We start from the raw sequence: 8,055 nt of genomic DNA, 5'->3' as shown, positions 1-8,055 counted from the left end.
GATTTTGTCTTTTCCAATTTTGATTCTGGAAACCCTTCAGTAAGCATATCGGAGAGAAAAACTGACGGGAGCAACATAGTCAGAATTAGTCTACCATTCAAAGATCAAGTTTCAGCTAATACTGTTCGGAGGCAGTTGCGTGATCTTAGTAATAAGATTGGCCTCACTTTGCAGCCAATTTTTGTGAGCAAGAAAATAGAGCAAGATCTCAAACCTAAAGAAGCAAAGCCGTCAATTGTCAATCAGCAATGTGTTGTTTATCATTTTGTATGTGATCTGTGCGATGCAGATTATGTCGGCTATGCAGCCCGACACCTTTTTCAACGTGTTGCTGAACACAAGAATTCGACAATCGACCGAGCATTTTCATACTGTTTTCATGAAGCGCATGGTAGGAGCGCTCTTTTGAATGAGAGCCATTTCAAGATTCTGAGAAAGTGCCAAAGCAAATTTGATTGTTTAGTGTTTGAAACGATTTACATTAAGAAATTCAAACCTAATTTGAACGTCCAAACGGCTCCTTACGTGCGAAACTCTTTGTTTAACTTGTAAATTATTTCCATCACTTATTGTTCGTCTTAATATTTATATATCTTAGTTTTTATACATTTTTTGACTTGTTAATGACGTTACGGTAGCGTCCAAACGTCGTCGATCTTCATTCAGCTTTTCAGCTTTTAAATCTTAGAATGCTTTTAAGGAATATCCTGTCGCAATTTTTTATTGTCAAACACCAAAGTAACCTAATTTAATCGAAATAAGTGTCTCGTGGGTAGTTTGGATTCTTCGCCATTCACTTGGAACGAGATGTCGTTATTGTAACCGCTTCCGGTAAAGTTGAGAAATATTTTCCAATTTGATTGACGTTGCCGTGATTGATGCATTAAATGCTTAACGGAAATAGCCCACATTCAGTTCAAGCTAAGACCCCTTCTGTTCAAGATCGTAAAATAAGTTAGAACGAAATTCTCATAGGAAAATCAAGACCCGCGAACGTTGGTAAGCTACAATCTACTGATGTTGATATTTACATTGTTACGTAAATTTGTGACTATAGTGAGAGCCTTACTTAGATTTTAACCGCTCTCAAGGCTCTCTATTAGCATGAGCACATGGCATAATCATTGTGATTACTTTCTAAGTTAGAAACACAACGATATTTAGTGATTTCTTGACGTAATTATTTCAGTTGACCGCTTTGCTTCGATTCGTATGAAAACGCCCTGAGGCCACAAGATTAGGATTAAAGACAATAAAGTAAAGATTGTTCTCCTATACTGGCTTGGTGTTCTAAGGAGTTTCGACTGCGCGTGCAAACAACCCGGGAGAACGAGATTTCAATTCTAACTTGAGAAACCGTTACAGTTATCACAGCTAACAAATCGGAAGTCAATATACTATGCTACACGGCCTCCAAGTAATAACATAACACATCGCAAAAACATGTAGCAAAATCAGCTTGAGTTTTTCTTCGAGTGGTTTTTGAGGCGTCGCAGAAAGAGTTACATTATAATGAAAACATCAGCAAAAAGTAAACATTAGACTGCTACTTTGTTGTTTTGAAGCCAAAAGAGAGAGAGTGTTGAGATATAAAAGCTGGTCGACTTCTTTCACCATTATATCTTCGTTCTGCAGCTCAGGATCCTTCTTTGATCATAAAATAATAAAAGGGGAGTTCATTCTTGGATTAAAAAGTACTCTCAGTCAAGGAATGTATGAATCTTTCTTCGTTTAATTCGACACCAACATTGTGCAGATTTTATTATCACGGCGCCGCAATTGACGACAATCAAATTGATCTTAAAATGCTTCGTTGAACACATACTGTTAAAAGAAAAAAACATAACTTTTATCTTTTAAAACTAGTTAGTAAAACAAATTACAGGCTATGAATATTGTTGGAGCTATTGGCTTTAATGTACCCTTCATCTTTGGCATGCTGACTGTACTCTTAGTTGTTAAAATAGCAGCATCGGCAAAGACTGTTTGCAAAATTATCTTCCACGAAGTGTAATCGTCGAATTATTTCTCAGATGTTAAGGAAAGATGCTGCTGAAAATCTTACTTAAAAATACGTGTACAACGCATTTCGTGTAGTTACGTCTCAGGTTACCGTCATAATAATCTGGACTGACATTAGACAAGCAAAACAACATTGTATCCAGCAGGGGAAAGTTTCGAAAGCGCTAAAGCCTTTTTTGTCGTTTCGTTATGGAAGCGAAGTGTTCTTTCAACGGTATTCTTGGGATTCGTGTACCTACGAGCTGAGAGATCGAGCGAAGAACATAGAAATTATTCCCTTGTTACACTGCAATCGATATATAATACCGAATGTTTCATTCGAGATTTGGGAACCCTTTTATTAGGCGATCCCTTAATTTTACACCTGAACTGCTACATAGGTTGCTAGCTATATCTACTGCTCTAAAGGGTTTTTTTTTTTGAAGAAAAAGTCTAAGTGCACCTTGCAGTAAGGGTACAACCTTGAGTTACTCGTTAACTCTTTGAATGTTCATGGTGTACATACCATCCACCTTACAGTTTATATTAATTTTTTTTTATTTTTTATGCTACTTACCACTACTAATGTCTATACTCTTTTCCCCACTTTCAGGTCTCTCTATAGATCTCTTGAATCCTAACCAATCATTACCTTCCCCATCCTTGAACAGTAAAAGAAAAGAACTAAACAAGGTTAGAAAGCAGAAATACAAACTCAAGAAAAAACAACAATAGGGCAGGAAAAAACCGAATAAAATTCCACTTAATTTCAAGCCCAAATGTACCAGAGCTTGGGAATGGAAGACACTTAAATCATCATTCCTTCCAACCAAACAAAAAAGATTACTTTTTAAAGTTAACAATTTAATTTCCTTAAAGGAACAGAATTCTGGATCTGGATCTTCAACTTCAACGTACTGAACTAATTACGAAAGAAAAGGGCAAACTATCATCAACAAACAAAATTCACAATTTCACCACAACATCTTTACCACCAGAAACCATCTCATTACCTGGCAAGAGCACCAATTTTATTCCTACTACCTCCACTTCAAGTAACTCTTCACTAGCCCGCACTGTATTCTCCGAAGTCAACACCACTCTTACGAGATTATTCACTTTGGGTCTTTTTTTTGGCAATATATAGACACAAGTACAATTACAACTACTTTACTAACATGGTGCCACAACGTCAAATCTGCATGTTAGTATGCTTGTCTTTAAGAAAATAATCGTGTGTAGAAAAAGTTGTCGTGCAGAGTTAGGCTTCTTCCTTTGTCTAGGGTGACTTTCTTTTGAAAATGGACATGTCGAGAAAATGTTGTTGTGCATGAGGCTTCTCTTATGCAGCTTGTGTGTTTTATAGGAAATAGTCTTGTGGAGAAAAAGAGACTTGAAGAAGAAGCCGGGCATCCTAACAGAGAAACTAAAACACTCAAGAGAAGAGAACAAGCCACGAGGAATACAAGGGCGCTATTCAATGAATAGATATAATAAATAGAATCTATAAATCTCACTAGATGTTTTGGTGTGTAGTATCGCTGTATATTTTTACGAGTTGTGCCGTATTTTGACAAGCCCGTAGGGCTAGTCAAAATACAAACTGCGAGTAAAAATATAAAGCGACACCACAAATTAAAACATCAAATAAGAGATTTATTATCCAGCTGTTGTAGTCATTAAATCTATTAGTCAAAGAGGGAGAGTGTGACAGTTTTGCGTGCGCGCGCCGACCTGTCATTGAAACAGGTTTCTACTGTACAAATAACTGTACAATATCGCTGTATATTCGTACTGTTATTCGGACGCTATTCGCTGCAGTTGGATAATAAACAGACCATAACAAACTGCGCAGGCTAATTGTGCTCTGAGTGAACACGTCGTACACGAAGAAAGGTGCTCACTCTCTCGGGCACTTTCTGAGCGGTTATCTCTGCAGAACTTTATGATCAAATAATTTTATATCGGCTTTGTAACTTGACAAGGAAAAATTTAGAGAATAAGACACTCAGTTTTTATTTCTTTATGGTGTAGAAAACAATAAAAGTCAGAGAGGATATACATTTTTGTTAGTCATCCCCATTGATAACTATCCGTGATTTGTGCCGGTGTCATCAGTTTTTGCATCTGTTTTGAGTATGATGTTATGCTTTATAAGAAAACTTCTTAACAGATTGTTTACCTTTTCCCCAAAAATTTAGAACCAAACCGTATTTCTTGTTCCAATTGGAACTGAACGGAGCTGTTCAGTCCTTTCATTTTGTTGGTCTCAGGCCTTGTGCCATGGTTTATTTTGTGTGTGGCCACTGAGAATGGCTCCAGCTTCTGAGGTCTTTCTGCGTTCTTGAAGGTGTACATGTAGCAGAAGCAGTAGTAGAGACTTTAGTTAACGAGGGTGACACTTAATAAAAGCTAACAAACACGTGGCCCTCAGAAATTACAATAATAAGATTCACTAAGTATTTACAAATCTGCAATTATTACTCCTAAAATTAAGAAATGACAGTTACCAAATCCTCGACCGCTTTGGCACAATTTCGCGTTTTTTGATATTAGGACTAGTTGCTCTTTGAAATATTTCATATTTTAATTCTGAATCTATCTTAGCGAATACAGTAATTGCAAATAGTAATGTTATTGTAAATAGTCGTGCGTTTTTGTCATGAGCCCCTGGCTCGGGAGATTGGGCAACCACTCCCTACATTTACCACTTAATAAATTAAAATGAAGTTACCTTACCTTACCTTACAGTTAAAATATGAATTATAAAAACAAAATTATACAGTTTTAAGGGAAAAAAGACATTTTAAATTAAGAAATTAGAGATACACTGTTGTTTATTTAAAATAGCTTTCCATAGGCCGGTTCGATAGTTATTTACAGATGGCTTCTTTCTCAGAGTAAGTGGAATGACATTCCAAGTCTGACAAGTTTGGACCGCAAAAGTTCTTCCTCCCTCGGTTTTCTTTTAAATACGAGACAAAGTGAATGGTAGTTAGGAAACCTGTTTTTTGCCAATTTAAACTGCTATTTAATCTCGGGAGTTCATTCGCATATGAGGACAAGCTTCCGAGAACCCTTTTATAGGTAGCTCTCAATCTGTTTACTTTGGCATCTTCGCAAAATGGGAGCCACTTAAGTCGGCTAAACAATGGAACAGAAGAGGCCTTGTGTCAGCGTTAAGAATAATAAGTGCGGCCATCTTTTGTATCTATAGAGATTGACCTTGTCACACGTAGTCCAAATGACATTCACGTTATCAAATGGAGGCTTTATCATACTATAATACATAATTAGCAGAATTCTCCGATCTTCCCTAGTATCCCAATAATTTGGGACAGATTTTTAGAGCCTGTCATTCCATTACTGAAATAGCATTTCATCTAAATTGCTAAGAATAGTTCTTTCCTCTTAGGAAATATGCTTAAAATTAATTATGTGGGTCCTAACAGAGTACCTATGATTTTAACTAATCTAGCGTGACGATTAATCAGGGCGAGTTCCTGAAGAGGTTGACACTGAAATATTACAATGTACTATTAACGTTTCAAAATTGCTAATAACGTAATTATAACATGATCACTTGCCACAATAGGAATGATTGTGACTAAAACTGAAACTGTTACATACGTGTCCTGCACACTGATTGAGTAAAATGTGATTTTATAAACACGAAGAAACTTTGAGAACAAAACGTGTAGTTTGGGTACAACAGAGTGAGACGTTTTAAAGTTATTAATTGCAATTTGAAATAAGAAATCTAAACATTTGTAATGCGATCTGTAAAGGTAAACTGCTCTATTCAAGATCTGACATGCGCGGAATTTTGCTTGCAGTGCTGATCTTATATCAACCTTCACCATTCGAAAAAAGAATAAATTATCATGATTTGAGTTTCCAAAAAATGCTGTGATGGTGATGATCAACATAATACTTGATTTTTAAAATCAAATCATTCAGTTACTGATTTATCCTCTTTATTCCCGTGCTGAGCGTTTTTAGAGATAGAAATCTCGGCGGCGATCGAACTTATATCTGCTCTGCATGCAGGTCACATTTCGTAGAAAAGCAAATTAGTCAAAAGAGCTTTGTTGTAATTGTACATTGCTTACTCTCTTCTCTCTTGTCAAAGACGTTGTTAATTGCTTTCCGCAGTTATGTGCTTTTTTATGTGGCCCACCGCCGAGAGACTCTTACAATGTCTTCTTTTTTCAACGCGCATGCCCATTTTTGTCAAAAAGTTTACATTTTTTTATAAGAATACATTTTTAAAAAAGAATATCGAGGTTGAAATCTGCGAAATTTTAAGAATAAACCCGTGGCTGAGATTTCTTAAAGAATATATTTTCATGTGCTGAAAATTTGAAAATATAATACAATTATATGTTTTTAACAAAATCGTACAAACCCAACTTTTTGAGCAAAGCTGACAAATCTCAAAGTGAAAAATCAAAGTTTATATTGCCGAGAAAATGAAAGGAATGTTCCTGTTTTCTTTTTCTTTTTTCAGTTGGAAGTTCTCCTTGTTAATAGCTTTGGAGAAACAGAAAAAAAGTTTAAACATAAAGCATAATATTTTGTCCATTCAGTATTCAACTGTTTACAATTGACACAACATGAAAACATGGGCGGGTTACATAGACATATATAACGTGGCTAGCAATTTAATCAAAACTTGATAAGAACCTTCACATTAATTTTTCTATTAATTCAGATTATTCTTTTTTTTATTTTCGTTGTATATTGTGCACGTTTTCAATATTAACTTTTTGTCGTTTTTTACATTTTACAGTGACTAGCCTGGCCCAAGAGTTAACAGAGAGTGCTATTTGGCGTATATTTCGTTTAAGACGAAATCCGATAGAAAATCGAGGAATTTCAGTTTTTAGTGGACAAAAATCTGGCAACAGAATAATTTTAATTATTTTACCGTTCTTTTTACATTTTCAAAAAGCTAAAGATATGAATAGTTACCTGAAATAACACCGAAAACAATTTCCCATGGAAAGAGAGAAAATAAATTTCAAAGCTCAGAGAAATTGTGCAAACGCAGGTAAAATTTCATCCTCCGTCTCATTTCACCAGTACTTTCAAGTGTTTTGTACAAAATTCAACATTTGTTTTTGACTTTTGGTGTTGCTAGAAATGATTTTTTTTTTTTTGAGAAGGTGTGTAAAACAGTCGTACAGAAGTTTGTAATACGATGTTAATGATCTTGGTACTAGGTTTTTGTCCACTTGTTATTCGAACTTCTGGTAGATTCCGTCTTAAACTTTCAAACGGTTAGTACTTGGATAGAAACAGAGAAAGAAATTTAAGATTTCACATCCTGCAGCTCACAAGGAGCTCGCAAAACATCGAATCACAAAGGGTTTAACACTTTTGATGCTTCATATCAAGCTAGCTAATCAGTTAAGGAATATATATGTTCCAATTTTGTTTCCTCTTGTCTCTCCCTTGAGTTCCCGACATGGTATTTAACTTTACGAAAGCGAGTACTATATGCTTAATTCTGAAGGACGTAATTGAACTGTAATTATGTTGAAACGGCAAGAGCCTTCCGCCAACTCAGTATATTAATAAAGTAGGTCACAAACTAGAAAACATGAATTTGAAAAGAATCTCAATGCATCGAATATCACAAGCAAGTGATTATTTGCTTTGTCAAATCAAACCTGTTATGTTAACTACACTGAAAAGAAAATCGTCCAAACATACTGAAAATTTAATTCTAGAAGAAAAGTCTGCGCCGGAAGTAATTACTTAGACTTGAGATATTTTGGTATCGAAGAGAGTTTTTTGAAATATTTGGGAGCCAGCCACCAGAATCTTTCATATAAGTCGGTCGAGTTTGTTGTCGGAGTCGTGACTTTTTCCATGATTATCTAAAATGTGTATTTCGATGAAAATGTGCGCGAGACTTGAAATGTTCTCGTTGAAATTTATACGGTATTCGGTGGCCGCCCTTGCTTGATATCATGTAATGACTCAGGAAGCGAGAATGACTTGAATGGGCAGTAGCATATATTGTAGAGTAATTAATTGGTGGAATCT

At 35.6% G+C, this 8,055-nt stretch overlaps 1 long non-coding RNA gene across 1 annotated transcript; it reads left to right on the top strand.

Moving 5' to 3' along the window:
• Positions 1-2,407: 2,407 nt before the first annotated feature.
• On the top strand, positions 2,408-4,744 carry LOC149106914 (uncharacterized). The gene is made up of 2 exons (XR_016209564.1): positions 2,408-2,694; positions 3,368-4,744. It is a non-coding gene; the product is annotated as an uncharacterized LOC149106914 (long non-coding RNA).
• The last annotated feature ends 3,311 nt before the right edge of the window (positions 4,745-8,055 follow it).

Source organism: Orbicella faveolata, unplaced genomic scaffold (assembly GCF_042242905.1).
Source record: "Orbicella faveolata isolate gen_17 unplaced genomic scaffold, um_ofav_v1 contig_3, whole genome shotgun sequence".
NCBI classification, from domain to species: domain Eukaryota; kingdom Metazoa; phylum Cnidaria; class Anthozoa; order Scleractinia; family Merulinidae; genus Orbicella; species Orbicella faveolata.
The sequence above is the reverse complement of the archived record's forward strand: the minus strand, read 5'-3'. Positions and strand labels throughout refer to the sequence as shown.